Consider the following 16,007-nt stretch of genomic DNA (forward strand, 5'->3'; position numbering starts at 1 on the left):
CTGAGCACTACCAGGTGTGTCTCCCAAACCAAAAATCAAAATAAATAAATAAATATAATGTTCATAGGGAACCCTCATTCATTCATCAGTTTTTTTTGCTGAATATCTACCATATTACCATCATCGGAAATTGGGGGCAAAGTGTGGCCAGATAAACTACTCCTGTCCTCAAGGGGTCACTATTAAAACAGAGAGAAAGCCCCAGAAGAAGCACACATTGAAAGAACCTAAACCACGCCAGATAAACTTCCTGGAGAAAGTGATCTGTCACTGGGGCTTAAGGAATATCTGGGGAAGAGGTGAAAGGGAAGGGAAGAAGAGGTAACACCCAAAAATAACATAGTATTTAAGGAAAGAGACATAATGGGAGCTATACTGTAATGCTGAAGAGACTTGGATTCAGATCTGTGCTTCTGGAATCTGACTGAGGAAGGTATTTGGAAGTACATCCTGGTCTTAAAACAGAATTGGTACAATTTCTATCTTCTTTGTCAAGGTGGGTTTTGTGTCCTAGTATGTGGTCTATCTTGGAGAATTTCCCAGGTGCATTGGAGAGGAATGTGTATTTACTTCGTTAGTCTAGTTTATCAGTTAAGAGGTAACAGCAGTGTTGAAGTCCTCTCTTACTGTTATGTTGCTAATCAATGTCTTTCTTCAAGCCTATTAGCAATTATTTTAAATATTTTGCTGTCGGGGCTGGAGCAATGGCACAGTGGTAGGGCATTTGCCTTGCATGCAGCTGACTCAGGATGGACCTTGGTTTGATCTCTGGTGTCCCATATAGTCCCGTGAGCCAGGAGCAATTTCTGAGTGCATAGCCAAGAGTAAACTCTGAGGGTCACCGAGGGTGGCCCAAAAATTAAAAAAAAATTGTTGTCCCCTCATTGGGAGCATATATGTTTAGGAGTGTAATGAGATATCTTTTAATTATCACTGAGCCTGGAGTAACTCCAGAGTGCTGCTGGGTGTGGCCCCCAAACAAAAAACAAACATACAAAGAAATGACCTTCACTGACTCTTAGTCTTTTTCAACCTAAAAGTCGCTGTCATCTGATATTGGTACTGCCACCCTGGTCCTTTTGAAGGTATTGTTTGCTCAAAGAATTGTCTCCCAAACTTTGACTTTGAATAGTTTTTGCTGATTATTCAAATGTATTTCTTCCAGGCAGCAGAATGTGGGATTCAGTTCCTTTGTTGTTGTTTTTGGATCACACCCAGTGATGCTCAGGGGTTACTCCTGGCTATGTGCTCAAAAATTGCTCCTGGCAAAAATTGGCTCCTGGGGGACCATATGGGATGCCAGGGATTGTCTCTTGCCTTCTTTCTGTCTCTCACACTTCCACTGTCCTGTCCTCTCTCTCTGTCCCTTGTTTTCTAGTTGAAGGGTAATTGATATATGACAGTATTATTATTTCAGAGGCCAAACACACTGATTCCATATGTACACACATGGTAAAGCACAGTAAGTCTAGTTGTTATGTATCATGATTGAAAAACAGAGTCTGTTTTTCTTAGGGAGAAAACTCCCTAAATCTACTCTCTTAGAGTAATATCCACTACAGCATCACTAACTAAACAACTGAAGTTCATACTATATATTATCCCTGAGGTTTACTCATTTTATTTTATTTTATTTTTCCTCTCAAGTGAACTTTATTCATGATACTACATTTCCCTTCTTAAATATTAACCCATGATTTGTCTTCATAATAAAAGATGAAGTTTAAAAACAAACAAATAAAAAAACCCAGGAGGGGTCCATCTAGAGGGTTATAAATATCAATATAAATATCTTCTCTTAAGAAGAAAGGGAAAAAGGAAGAAAAACATCACAAAAAGACAAAAAAAAAGACAAAAAGAAAAGAACAAGACAAACAAGAAAACAAAACCAAAAATACAATGACAGCAAACAAACAAACAAAAAACACCACCACAATACAGACAACAACCAAACAATAATCACAAGCCCAAAAGAAAAAGAAAAAAATTGTGCTTCCTTTTATGCATAGGCACAGTAAATATTGGGGAGATTAGAAAGGGAATTCCCTTGGCCTGATACAGGGTTTCTCTGCCCTTGAAGCATACTGTCATGGGAATAACTACAGGCTCCATACATGCTCTTTTACTCTCTCCTAGGTCTTTTTGTGGTATCTGGAAACTTTCCACTCAGTCGTGGATGATAAAATCAGGCCTCTGTAACTAGAGATGTTGGTATTTGCACAGGTCATAGGATGGAGCCTAGGATATAGTCTTTCTTTATGGTTTTAGAAGTTCTGTTCTAACACTATTGTTTTAATCAGTCTTCTGTAATTGGTGGTCTTGGTGTTTGCACCCATCCTAGGACAAAGCCTAGGATAGAGTCTTTCATTATGTTTACAGAAGTTCTGCTCAGTTGCAGATGTTTCAATCAGAACTCTGGAATTAGAGATCTTGGTTGTTGTACAGATTGTAGGCCAAAGCCTAGGCTAGGGTCTTTCTTATTGGTCCCAGGATAAGTTCTGCCCAGTCATGCTTGTCAGCAATCCTTGTTTTTGCACAGATCAAAGGATGACTGTGTCTTTTGATTTCATCTTATTGTTAAGTGATGAGATAAGACAACCTGTTCTTAGATCAAGTTGTTGCCATTTCCTCGTTGTCAGGATGTCATATCAACATTGGCACATGTTGGTGTCAGAGCTGTATTAAAAATGTCCCAGAGGGAATTTGGTTCCTGGAGCTGTTGAGAACTGTGTTGGTTCTATGTCTGAGATCTAGGGATCCAGTTTTTTGTTTGTTTGTTTGTTTTAATTAATTTTTTTCTTTTCCTTCAAACAGAATTACATAACTTGAATCATCTTGTTCTGCTTCATAAATTGAGGGGAAAAATGGATGCTACCAAGACCAAACAGTTGTATGAACATTGAGTAGAAAGAAGAAAAAAAAGATCAGACATTAAACACCAAATCCAAAGCCAACGACAACAGAATTGATACCAAATCTACAAGCTAGACACAGAGAGTACCACTTATACTAGTAGCCTGGGGGGGCAAAGGAGGGGAATATGGGATGCATGCTGGGAACAAGGTTGGAGGGAGGACAACACTGGTGGTGGAAATACCCCAGGTTCAATGCCACTATGTACCTAACATATTACTGTGAAAGGTTTGTAATCCACTTTGGTCACAATAAAAAATTATAAATAAAAAAAGATGAAGTTGAAAATTGAATTACTTGTCCCTTTTTCTTTTTATCTACCCCCTGTTCAAAATGCTTGCATCTCTTAATGGCCAGCATTCTCTTAGATCTTTTAGTTGGGTTCGACACACTCAAGCCTCAACACAATCTTCTTTGTAGTTTTTGCCTTTTTCCAGAAAATTGGCTTAGTCTGCCCTCCATAGATGCTCTGTTTCTGATCATAACAAGCTACTTTTCCTGAGCATACAGAGAATCCTTGCCTTTTCTTGGACTGTGTGACTTTGTGGGGCTGATGCTTCCCACATTTCTTACAAAATGTCCAGTGAGTTTTCGGTATGTTCACCATGCTTGCGAGAACAGAATCCACAAGGAAAGGGGTTTACTAATTTTATAACTGGAAATGTGTGTTCCTGTTTCCTTCTCAGGCTCTCGGATTCTATCTGGATCTTTAATCCTCTCTCTTCTCTCTCTCTCTCTTCCTTTCTCTCTCTTTCTTTTCGGTCTCTCTCTCCTATTTCTCTTTTACCTGCCAAGTTCATTTTGTAAGGTGTCACCAGATTTCCAGTGGAATTCCAGTTAAAATACAAGACAGGCACTTAATTAAATTTGAACAGAAGAGGCATGAAAAACTTTTTTATTTTTTTTATTTTTTTATTTATTTATTTATTTTTTTTGGTTTTTTTGGGCCACACCTGGTGACGCTCAGGGGTTACTCCTGGCTATATGCACTCAGAAGTCGCTCCTGGCTTGGGGGACCATATGGGACGCCGGGGGATCGAACCGCGGTCCGTCTCCTAGGCTAGCGCAGGTAAGGCAGGCACCTTACCTCCAGCGCCACCGCCCGGCCCCAAACTTTTTTATTTTTATTTATTTATTTATTTTTGGTTTTTGGGTCACACTTGGCAGCGCTCAGGGGTTACTCCTGACTGTACACTCAGAAATCGCTCCTGGCAGGCTCAGGGAACCATATGGGCTGCCGGGATTCAAACCACCATCCTTCTACATACAAGGCAAATGCTTTACCTCCATGCTATCTCTCCAGCCTGGAAAAACTTTTCTTTTTTAAAATAGATCCCACACCTAGCAGAGTTCTGGGGCTGCTATAATTTGGTTTCCTAGGGGTTGTTTCCCAGCAGTACTCAGAGAACCAAACAGTACTAGAGACAGGCCAAGGGCTCCTGTATAACAGGCTTAAGCTATAGACTTCTGGGTCACTTCCTTAGCCCTATGACTAATAGTTTAGTCTAAGTATATCCTCTTTGGAATATAGTAACAAATAGTTGAATTTAGGATTAAATTAAATAGATAAAATCCCTAGCTTTGTAGAACTTGCTTTCTAAATGGAAGAGTTTAGACAATAAAAAAGACTGATAAGAAAACAACAGGAGTGACCCTATTTACAGTGGAGATGGGGGATGCTCAGTGAGTAAAGGGTTGGGAGGGTTTGTGCCACAAGAAAGAATAACTCAGCAAAAACATACATGGAAAGGGGGCCAAGATGTGGGACATGGATAAGCACAAGCCCTAAACATGTTGATTCCAGTTCTGTTTCCAGCACAATCCCAAAAGCACCCAATGTGTGTTGCCTGAAGGTCCACGAGCGTCTGTGGGCAGCCTTAATGATCCGCCCCTATAGTGTTTGGGGAAAGAGCAGGCCACACGCATAGGATCCCAGAGTAAAGCATTTGTGCTTGATTCCATTTCAAGAGAGGTATGTACTATTTATTCACTTACTTTATGGAGAGATAGGGTATTGGGGGTTTCTGGAGTCCTCTCCCAGCACCCCATTTTGGTATTGTGATCCACTGCAGCACCCCAGGGTGCTCAGGAAGGTACATGGGGCTAGGGATCAGACTCAAGATCCTTCAACTCTGAGCTAAGTTCCAAAGGTTCATCGTTTGGGTTGAAACAATGGAGGGCTGGTCACAGACAAGTGGCTCTGAGCATACTGCAGAATCATAGCCGTAGGACAGACTTGGGGAAACAACAGGAAGAAAGTCAAATTCTCTAATTCTATATCTAGTATAATTATAAAGCTCCATGCTTAGTGTACATTTGGAAAAAGTGTGAACTACAGAAATTCAACCTGAGCCTAGTGATTTGACTGGTGTCTGCAAGTCTCCTGGAGGGGAGGGAAAAGTACCACCACCCGGACTCTAGCTGGGTGGTGGCCAGGAGCAAACATTTTTCTAGTTTTGCGTTTGTATTTTTATTTCCTAATCATCGTTCTGACCTATGGCTGGGTAGGGTAAATGAAAAGAATCTGAAATACAAATATATAGATATTTGAATTTTGTAAAAGCAAGTGAAGTAAATTTTATAAAAATAAGCAAGTGAATTTTATAAAAGCAATATAAAAGTGTATAGTGGATACTTCCACACAGCCAACCAGGTTAGATCCTCAGAACCCCAATGGTCCCCAGAGTGCTGCCAGGAGTAATCCCTGAGCACAAAGCCAGGAGTAGTTCCTGAACATTGGCAGGTATAGCTCCAAAACCAAACAAAAAAAGCAAGTGAGGGGACTGGAGAGAGAGCACGGAGGTAGGGCATTTGCCTTGCATGCAGAAGGACGGTGGTCCCCCGAGCCTGCCAGGAGTGATTTCTGAGTGTAGAGCCAGGAGTAACCCCTGAGCACTGCCGGGTGCAACCCCCAAACAAACAAACAACAACAACAACAACAAAAAGGCAAGTGAATACTTGATGCCAGTGCAATAGTGCAGTGGGTAGGGCACTTGACTTGCACATGGCCAACCCAGGTTCTATCCTTTACACACCATATGGCCCCCAGAGTACTGCCAGGAGTGATTCCTTAGTGCAGAGCCAGGGAGAAGACCCAAGCACTGATAGTGAGGCAAAAAAAAAATTAAAATAACAGTTAAGGGGGGCCCGGAGAGATAGCACAGGGCGTTTGCCTTGCAAGCAGCCGATCCAGGACCAAAGGTGGTTGGTTCGAATCCCGGTGTCCCATATGGTCCCCCGTGCCTGCCAGGAGCTATTTCTGAGCAGACAGCCAGGAGTAACCCCTGAGCACCGCTGGGTATGACCCAAAAACAAAAAACAAAAAAAACAAAAAAAAAAAACAACAACAAAAAAATAACAGTTAAGGGGCCTGAGCTATAGCACAGCAGGTAGGGCATTGGCCTTGCACTTGGCCAACCTAGGTTTAATTCCTGGCGTCCCATATGGTTCCGGAGCCTGCCAGGAGTAATGACTGAGCATAGAGCTAGGAGTAACCCCCAAGCACTGCTGAGTGCCACCCCCAAAACACACACATACACACCAATTAATAAATAACAAAAGCAGGTACATTTCCTCACAGGCAGCAACATGCCACACATGAGTCCTGGGAGAGCATCCAGAGAGGCAAAGGGCTTCAAGATGGCTGCTTCTGCTCACCAGAGGGTATCTGAGGATGAAGTTACAGTTAGTTCCCAGGGGAGTGACCTTTGGCCTCTTAGAACTCACACTTGCTTTCAGTTTTGAAAGAGCTCACTCAGTGTGGAGGTAAGTTCCAGAATCTATACTGGTGAAGGGTCAAGAGCACATTGATTAAGAGGAAAGGTTGAAGGCACGGGACATGTCAGCCTGGAGAAGGAAACTCGGGCCTGGGCTCATTACTTGCAAAGCCTGGGGACAGGGTGGTAGTACAGGAAATAAAATGCGCTTCAGAAACAAGGATCAGTTATTGATCAAAAGTATCAAAGATTTCCCACTTCAGTTTATTTCCACAGCCCAACAATTCTTTGAAGGCCAGTGAATGCACTTGCATTTTCTTGCAGCTGACCCATATGATCCCCTGAGCGCCACCCTGTGGCCCCCATCAAAAACCAAAACCTTTAGAGATATGACTGTTTCCAGGTTTATCCACACAGAGGAAAAGGAGGTTTCTGAGAGTTGAATTTATCTGTTCCATGTGGCCATATCTTAGGCCAAGAGTCAGGGTTTGAAGCCAGAAGTTCTACCAAGTCTGACCTCCTGATCCCCACCACTATTTCACAACAACCCCTCTCTCAATCCCAGCACACCTTCTCCCACTTTCTGAAGAGCTTTCTGAAGCTCTCAGTCTCTAGGAATCAATTTGTCATTCCTGGAATTAGGCACCTGGAGGGCTGAGCAAAGGCAAAAGTTCCATCACTGGTCACCAAGAGTACCAAGCCTCTGTAGAACCCCAGATGTGGCCCCCAGAAAAATCAGAAGACCCTGTGTTAAAAGCTGGATGGCAGCCCGGACTTGGTGCATCATTCTGCCCTTCACCATCTCTCTAGTTTCATTCCCAAGTACTCAGGACCTCATGCTTGAACACAACTCCAATAGGGGACCATTCTGCCCACCCCTTGCCTCTGCCTCTGTCTGGGTCCTCCCTGGTCACCAGGAGAAGCTTGTCCTCAAATAGCCCCTAGGGCTCTGAGAATCACACACACACACACACACACACACACACACACACACACACACACACACACACACACACACACACTTTCTGGAAGGTTGCCCAGGGAGCTCTGTCCCTCCCAACCCATGACTTCTTCACCTGATTCGAACCTCTGGCAGCTAAACCTGTGTACCCTGCCCTGGCCTCTCCCTGGGGAGTGGCCTGGCACTCATTCTGTCATACCAGCTTGTCCCTTGAAAGGCCTAAAGAACCAGCTGCCTGGGGATTGGCTGGATAATGAAGGTTTTTGTCTTTATTTTAAGTTTTGTTTTTCTGTTGTTGATTTGTTTTGCTGCTCAAGTACTTTCTAGGTGTCAGGCCCTGTATTAACCATGCCTGGTGCATTCCCTCCCTTAGCCCTGTGAAGACCAGATCACAGCTGCAGTGAGCAGTTAACTACCCATCACCAGGGCCAGAAGCTTGACTGATATGTCCCAGGGCTTCAATCCCAAATTAAAGTCAGGAAGCCTCTTCCCTGGCCAGAAGCCCCAGATCTACTTCCAATGTCCCTGACCAGGAGCCCTTAGGCACAACCAAACCCACAAGCACTTTCATTCCTAGCTCCATAATGACAAGAAGGAGGCATGTGGCCTCCTCCCTCAGCTCTGCTTTGATTTTGAGAATTTGAATCTCCTTGTCTGTCAGAGTAGAGCCTGCAGAGACAGCTTCAGGGACCCAGGCCCAGGTCGTTCCAGAAATTCTCACTGCCACCAGTGGAGCGGGTCATAACCCACATGTTGCTTTCAGCAATGTGGACACATCCCAGGGCCCTGGGGGTGAGGGAGGGGGCAGGCAGATGGTTCCCATTTCCCTGAGGACTGGGTGGCCCCAGAGGCAGGTGGTCCTTACAGGTCCCTTAGTCCCTGGTTTCATGTCCAAGTCCATGCCCAGGTCTTCTCTGTGTCCTCACTACTGAGAAGAGTTAGTCATAAGTCTGAGACAGTTTGAACAGGAATTTAACATTGAATGGAGGTTCTATAGAAAAAGAAAATTTAGAAGCACCTCAAGATTAACTTCTGTAAAGTCACTTCACCCTGAAGCTAGAGGAACATGGGGAGCAGCAGAGCTGTGTATGTCAGTCTCCAGTCACTCAACCGGAAGCACCAGGCCTGGACTTAAAGGAAGGGGCTGCTCTGCAGGAGCCACCGCACACTGATTATTTCCCTTGTCTTGCTCTGCCTCCAGCTAGTGCCTCCCACTGGTTTGCAGTGTGGCATGAGGACAGCCATAGTGAGGTAGGCAGGTGAAGTGAGGTTCACAAGCAGTGACCAGTGTCTGGAGGTGGTCACCTCTCCAATGGCTACAATGGCTACCTGAGGCATGACTCTTGAGGGCTCAAGGTGTCTCAAACCCACAGCCACTTTTATTCCTAGCTCCTAACGGTGTTCTCTCCTCTCTCCTTCCTCTCATCTCTTTCTGTGTCTCTTCTTCTTCTCTATCTCTTCCTCTTTCAATTCCTATCTCCTTTCTCTTCTAACTCTCTCTCCTGAATCTCTCTGTCTCCCCCCCACCAACCCCCCGAGCTTCTCTATACCTCCTTGGAATCACACATACAAGTTGAAACTGAGCCACACCTGTAGTCGAGAAGTCTAATCTGCTATTAGTGCCTCTGGCAATGAAGCTGGTGCCCAAAGAAGCTGGGTTCCTAGAACATCTTTTTAAGTTTTTTTTGGGGGGGGCACACCCTGCAGTTCTCAGGGGTTACTTCTGGCTCTACACTCAGAAATTGCTCCTGGCAGGTTCGGGAGACCATATAGGATCAGGGGTTAGAACCCAGGTCTGTCCTGGGTCACTGAGTGCAAGGCAAATGCTCTACTGCTGTGCTACAGCAATAGCTCTGGCCCCATCCGGTAACATCTTGAGAGGCTGCCCCTGCTTTCAGGGTTACCAAAATTCCTGAGCCTATGGCCAAAGATGCTCCCCAGCAAGGTGCATGGTTGCCTAGTTATTGCAATCTGTTCAATGTGGCAGACCCAGGGGACAATCCCAGAGCCATCACTGGAGACAGGTTTGAGTCTAGAAATATAGCCTGCTCCCTCTAACCCAGGTTGGCAGGACTAGAGGAGCAGAGGGGACAAAGTCCCAGCCATGTCACCGAGGTATGAGAGCAGCCTCTATGGCAATGCTCTGTACCCATACCAGACAGGCACCTCCATATTGGTACCAAACAGCCTCAAGATTCACAAGTGGTCTTAGGCCTTGTCCCCATCCAAGAGAGTGAGAAAGGTGAGTCTTGTCAGCTTTGTTCTAAGTGTTCTGTCATTGTTGCTAAAGTCTCCATTACAAGGAGCTGGAGAGAAAGTACAGCAGCCTTGCATGCACAAGGATGAGCACAGAGCTAGGAGTAAGATCTGAGCACCTCCAGATGTGGCCACCCCCCAAAAAAAAGTTAAAATTAAATTATTCATAATAATGAGAACTGTGTCATAGAATATTAATTATCCTGGGCTAAGTCCCCCCCCCCCCACAATTTGCTTTCAAAATGTCCCAGGGGCTGAAGAGATAGCATGGAGGTAGGGTGTTTGCCTTGCATGCAGAAGGATGGTGGTTCGAATCCCAGCATCCCATATGGTCCTCCAAGCCTGCCAGGAGCGATTTCTGAACGTAGAGCCAGGAGGAACGAACCCCTGAGGGCTGCCAGGTGTGACCCAAAAAACAAACAAACAAAAAGGTCCCATCGAAAAACAATTTTTTATTGAGTCATTCAGATTTGTAAGCAATGTTCTAATACCAAAGTGTCCACTTTCCTCACTAATGCCCCCAACTGTCCCTTTTAATTCCTCTGCCTGCCTCTACTGTAGGCATCTGTTCTTTTGGGGCTAAGAACTTACATTGCAGTATTACAAAACTCTCCAAGAGTCTGGAGGAATGAAAGGACCTAGAGCATTTGGCTTGGTCAGGAGTTTGGACCCCAGTGTCCACATACATCCAGCACCGTCCTTGCAGCTGTGATCCTGATTGTGCAAGGAGCTTCATCCAGGTGTGTGAGTTGATGCCTTGTTTTCTAGGCTCCTGCCTGCTCTCCCTGGTGCTGCGGAACCCTGGCGCCACCTGGTGGTCATGTTCACACCTTCTGACAGCACAGCATTAGCTATTGCTGGAGGCCGCACTACCTCTACCTACCTGGGTGTTTCAATCATGACTTTCCCCACTCCTGAAGGAACAGATTGCACCACTTTAAATATGAGAGAAAAAAATTTATGCTTAAAATTTTCCAATAAAAATTTCACAGGAGCTAGTGAAGGAGCTGCCAGCATTTTCCTCAATTCTTGTCATGACCTGGATTAGAAGCTCAGGCAGGGGACCCTCAGGGGACTGTGGGGACCACAGGAGGACAATAAGTAGGCCAGGGGCTCACTGAGCTTTTCACATCTGGAACCAAGAGGAGTGCACCTGCTTTTATTTGCCTGTGGTCATGTGATGGGCATAGACATCATCTGTCCCGCAGGCCTCTCTCTCTGGCTTTCCCTGATCCGAAACACTCAACAGAGCCCTTGCCTGCTCCATGAAACTGACCTCCCAAGCTCTGGAGCTGCCTAGGGTGAGCACATCATGAGCCTTTCTGAAGTGCCTCCAGGTGGACAGGAAACACCAGCACTGGTGACTAGGATATGACTGGAGATGTTCTGATTTCCTGTTCCTGTGTCCTCTAGTAATGAACATCCATTACTTGAAGCTCACGAAGGTGCCTTGAGAGATTCCTGATCAATCAAAAAATGGATCCTAAAATAATTCGGGAAAGCCATGCTTTTGTTTCAAACCCTTTAGTGTCATGCCCCTATATGAAACCTAATGCTCCTGGCCATGCTTATCTCTCACTCTTATGTTTTAGAGGTTTGCTAAACATCTAAAATTTAGATGTTTGGACCCTTCCTCCAATCTCAGCTTGGAGACTACTTCCAGGAAGCCTACCTTGGATGCCAATGCTGAGTTAGGGTCTGACACCTCCTGGTGCTCTAAGATCACTTGTTCTCCCCTCTCCTAATACTCAGAGCAGAGGTGAGTGACTTGTGTTGTATATAAAAACATTTCCATAAGATTATTCTTTGCCTGTTGTCCCACCTTGACCTTCCAGGTGGGGGTGCTGTTAAGAGTCGAATACATTGTTTGGGAGCGAGGTGTTCAGGGTCTTTTGCCAGAGTTGGCTGGCTGGCTCAAGGTGTGTTTTGGAGCTAGCCACAGGCTGACAAAGGACTCTCTTTGCCCAACCTTTTACCCTTTAACCCTCCTGTCTGTGTGGATTACTTGCTGTGGATAAATATTACCAAGATCTCCCACAAAAGGGGACAAGGGGATGGGAATCAATTTCTCATTGTTGTCCAACAAATGGAGCCCAACAAACTTGCTGTGTTTGTCTCCTCCTTTGGGAGGATAAGACCCCATCTGCCTACTTTCTGGCTGTATTGCCAGCAGTTAATTCTTGTGGAGACCCAAAGTTGTAGTCAACACTCACCAGTGAACTTAGGAATGAGGGGAGTGCCATTCTGATATAAAATGCATGTCCACTAATCAAGTGGACCTTGGGGCATCCAACAAGGCAGAGTCGCACAAAATCCAATGTGGTTGCATCTTGAAAGTCTTTTATTTCCAGTAGTTTAGCCACAAGCTAGAGCTCAGCATATCACCTAAGATTCATTGTTGGTGGTATAATGTCCTCATGTTCAAGATGAGGTTGAGCCACTGAGTTCAGAGTGTCTTGTTGCACTGCAAGAGCAAACAGCCCTGGTGGGCACTGGTTCTTCTCAGTTTGGTTCTCAGACAAGTACCAAGCAAGTGCTTTAGGTCTTTTCCCAGTGCACTTTTCCCAGTGCACTGGGAAAAGGCATAGTGCGGCATCTCCCAGAGAAGCAGGCCTTGGAAATTGCCCTCTAGGCAATCTCTCACACTTGAGCAACTTCTTGTTTCATTCCCTACTGCGTGTATTCTCTTTCCTTCATGAGAGAAATTATGTTCCAAGTACCTTCCCCATGTTTTCTTTACACCAACACAAGCATCAAGCTGTGCTCAGGTCCCTTTTAATGACAATAAATACACATTCTACGATCTGACAGAAAAGGGAGCCCAATTTTTCAGAGGCCAGAGTGATAACACAGCAAGTAAGACATTTGCCTTGCATGTGGCTGACTCGGGTTCTATCTCTGGTATCCCAGATTTCTAAAAGAAGAGAGCCAGGAGTAACACCTGAGTGCTGCCAGGTGTGAATTCAAAGCCAACCAATCAGCCAAATAAATAAAAAGGAGCCCTATTTTAAATCACCTCAAAAGCTGCCTGTTGAAAACATGGTAGCTGATATCCAGGTCAGGCAGGAACAAGCTGGGGACATTTCTGATCCCAGGGTCATCTTCATCCTTGAGGGTTAGGACAGAGGTCCCCAACCTTGACCACAAGATGGACCCAGGGAGCTTTCTAATTTCTAAGACCTAGCCACCACCACTCACCCAACACCAACTATACCAGAATCTGGGTGGGATCTGGTCTTGGGCAGCAAAGTTCTAGTGCACAGGGCAAGAAACCACAAATGCTCTGCTTTGTTAACTGTTCCCCTGAGCTTTTCACTCATATCAGACCTCTGAGCAGGGAAGAGGAAGGAAAGTGCATCGTGTCAGCTGAACCTGGAAAGGTGCCGTCGGTACCAGGTCTGTCAGACTCCAGCATTTATAACGCAGAGGAGGCAAGTTGTAGACAAGACACACACATATACTTCCTCAAAGTTCGCCACATAGTAGCTAACAACACTAAGCACGGCCTCAAGCTGTTCTTAGAAATAAATATAAACTGCCACCTATTTTTATACCCACTCCAACTTGGACTAGCTCCAGAGTCTGTCATCTGTATTAAATTTCACAGTGTGCTGGTTTGCACTCAAGGTCATACTGTGACTCTTGCAATTTTGCCGTTCCCCAAAGGACCATTAGAGGTTGCGAGCCAGTTATGGAGACCCCCATCTGCCCAGTGGGTGGGACTTCCTTGAACATGAACTGTTGGGAGGGTTTTGGTTTCTTGATGCTGGGTTGGAATGACAGGATCTCACCAAGTTCCAGAGACTTTCTGCCAGAGCAGGTCTGGAGCTGCGTTCCGAGTGGCCGTGTGAAGATCAGCAGCCTCTGTCCGCCTGTTGTGTTTGCCCTCAATGTCTGCCCAGTCTCTGACTCAATGTCTGCCCTCACTGTGCTGCAGTGTATGCCCTTGAAGTCCGCTGCAGTGTCTGCTCTCAATGTCTGACCAGTGTTTGCCCTGACTTTCTGCTGCAGTGTCTATCCACATTGTCTGCTCTTTGTCTGCTATCACTGTGCTGCAGTACCTACCTTCAATGTCTGCTTAGTGGCTGCCCATAGTGTTTACCTATCTGGCACCTGTCTGTCCATAGTATCCCTCTGTCTATAGTGTCTGCCTGTCTGGGTCTGGGCATATCAGCACCATTCTCCTATCTGCCAGCTGAAGGCAGGGATTGTGCTGAGCCCACTGCCAGCATGTTCTCCTATCAAGGGCACAACATCAGAGTCCTTCACACTCTCCACAACCCTGTAATCAGGTCTGTCTGCATGGGAAACTCAGGCTGTGACCTATGTGAAAGCACCCACAGCTTGGTGCCATGTCCTCTGCTGCCTCTTGGCAGTCTCCTGGAAGTATCAGGAGTTCCCCTAGCTCCTCTTGTTCTGGAAACAGGAAAGCCAACCATTATCTCACCTCTCCACCCACAGGGACCCTGGCATCACCTGTTTCCCAGACTTCTCTGGGGCTCACAAGTCCATTTGTCCCCTAGTGCAGAGGCAATGACAGTGTGCATGGCCTGTGCCTAGCAACACTTACCTGCCTACCGGCAGTCTTCTTTTCCTAGGAACTGTGTCCATCTAGCCTACACACATTCTAGAGCTGTGAGTCGGCCTACCCACTCTCATGCCAAGCCAAGAAGGTCCTGGGAACTCTCCACTGCTCCACAAGCCCAGGATTCCCTCCCCTACCAAAGGCTCTCAGAGTCATTGACTGAGCAGGGAGAGATGAAGGTGGCCAATAGGTATCCCGATATGAACAATTGGGTGGGCCCACTGGCAACCACACAGCACCCATAGGCACCTTTTGCAGGGAGACCCAATCTTAGGCATGCCCCAAAGTACAGAGGTTAGAACAGACAGAAGTTATAGTGGCTCAAAGCTACTGTTTTCTCACAATGGGGACACAACATCCTTTCAGGAGCCTTCTAGCACAAGCCCTCCTGAAGGCCCACTGCAGGTATCCCTGCCCTCTGGTGCCCTTCATTCTCTGTTCTCCTATGTGCTTACAATCTCACTTTCTCTTCCTCTTGTTTTCAGCCTTTGACCTCTCCTAGCTCTTGTGACTCAGCTCTGAGAAGGCCACTAAAAAGGGGAGACTCCAGCCCTAGGCCAGGAAGAGTTGGAGGGTACATAGCCTTGCTGTCTCTCCACTTCCATGAGGGTCCACTCTGGGTTTCCCATCTTGTCCTGGGTCTCCACGATGGTTACCAGCTGACCAGCCAGCAGACTCACTTCATAGCTGCTTCTGGCAATGAATGGATATGCGGCCATCACCTGAAACACAGGGAAGGGCTCCAAGAGTTAGGAGGACCTCTCTCAGCTTGGAGAGCCTGTCACCCTTTTCCTTCTCTATGATCCTGAGTCACTATGGATGGCAGCCATGAGTTTTCAAGGTAGTACACTGCCCCTTTATCCAAATAAGGAACTGAGAATGGAGAAGGCAGAGAATGACTCTATGCCACATGGTAGCAACACAGGCCTGTCTGGTTACACTCCAAGTGCTCCTAGGCCACAGTAGCCATAGATTGAGCAGGGATCAGAGCACCTGCTTTTCACCCCTCCCCAGAGGGGATGGATAGGCATTGATGGGGAAAGGCATTAGAAAATGTTGGGAAGGGTGCTTCTATTATTGCTATTCCTTCTGCCCTATTGGGCCAAGCTTGAGAAACCAGCCAGTGAGGAGCCTTGGAAAGGTCCACCTGTGCCCTGAGCAGCCCGTGGGCCAGGAGGAAGCAGCAGGTGATCCCCAACAATAGGCAGCTGAGAGCCCCACAGATCCCTGGAGTGGATCCCTGGAGTGGAGTCACAAAGATAACCCCAAATTTCTGAAGCTGGTGCCAGCAGCAAACTCACTCCTTTGCTCAGAGGAGCAGGGTCTTTGCCAAGCTTCTGCTGAGGACCTTGTGGGCTTCTTCTGGAGAGTGGAGACATCCAACCCTCTGGGGTTATGACCACAGAAGCATCACTGCAGCCACACTTGAGCTCTTCCCCTCAATCCCTGGCCCAGGTATCCCTGACTTCCTTGTTTATTTGTTTTGGTGGTTTAGGGTGCACCTTGCCTAGATCTTTGTGATTACTTGATCACTGGTATGGTTCCCTTTCAGGTCACCAGCTCCAGTAAGCATGAT

The 16,007-nt window shown here is 46.1% G+C and overlaps 2 pseudogenes; both read right to left on the bottom strand.

Annotated features, from left to right (window-relative positions):
- Positions 1-3,201: 3,201 nt before the first annotated feature.
- Positions 3,202-3,532, bottom strand: LOC126007283 (60S ribosomal protein L36a-like; annotated as a pseudogene).
- An 11,429-nt stretch (positions 3,533-14,961) lies between these two features.
- LOC126007285 (rho guanine nucleotide exchange factor 37-like) overlaps positions 14,962-16,007 on the bottom strand; it is a 43,925-nt pseudogene continuing 42,879 nt past the window's right edge.

The sequence above is a fragment of the Suncus etruscus genome, chromosome 4, assembly GCF_024139225.1.
Source record: "Suncus etruscus isolate mSunEtr1 chromosome 4, mSunEtr1.pri.cur, whole genome shotgun sequence".
NCBI lineage: Eukaryota > Metazoa > Chordata > Mammalia > Eulipotyphla > Soricidae > Suncus > Suncus etruscus.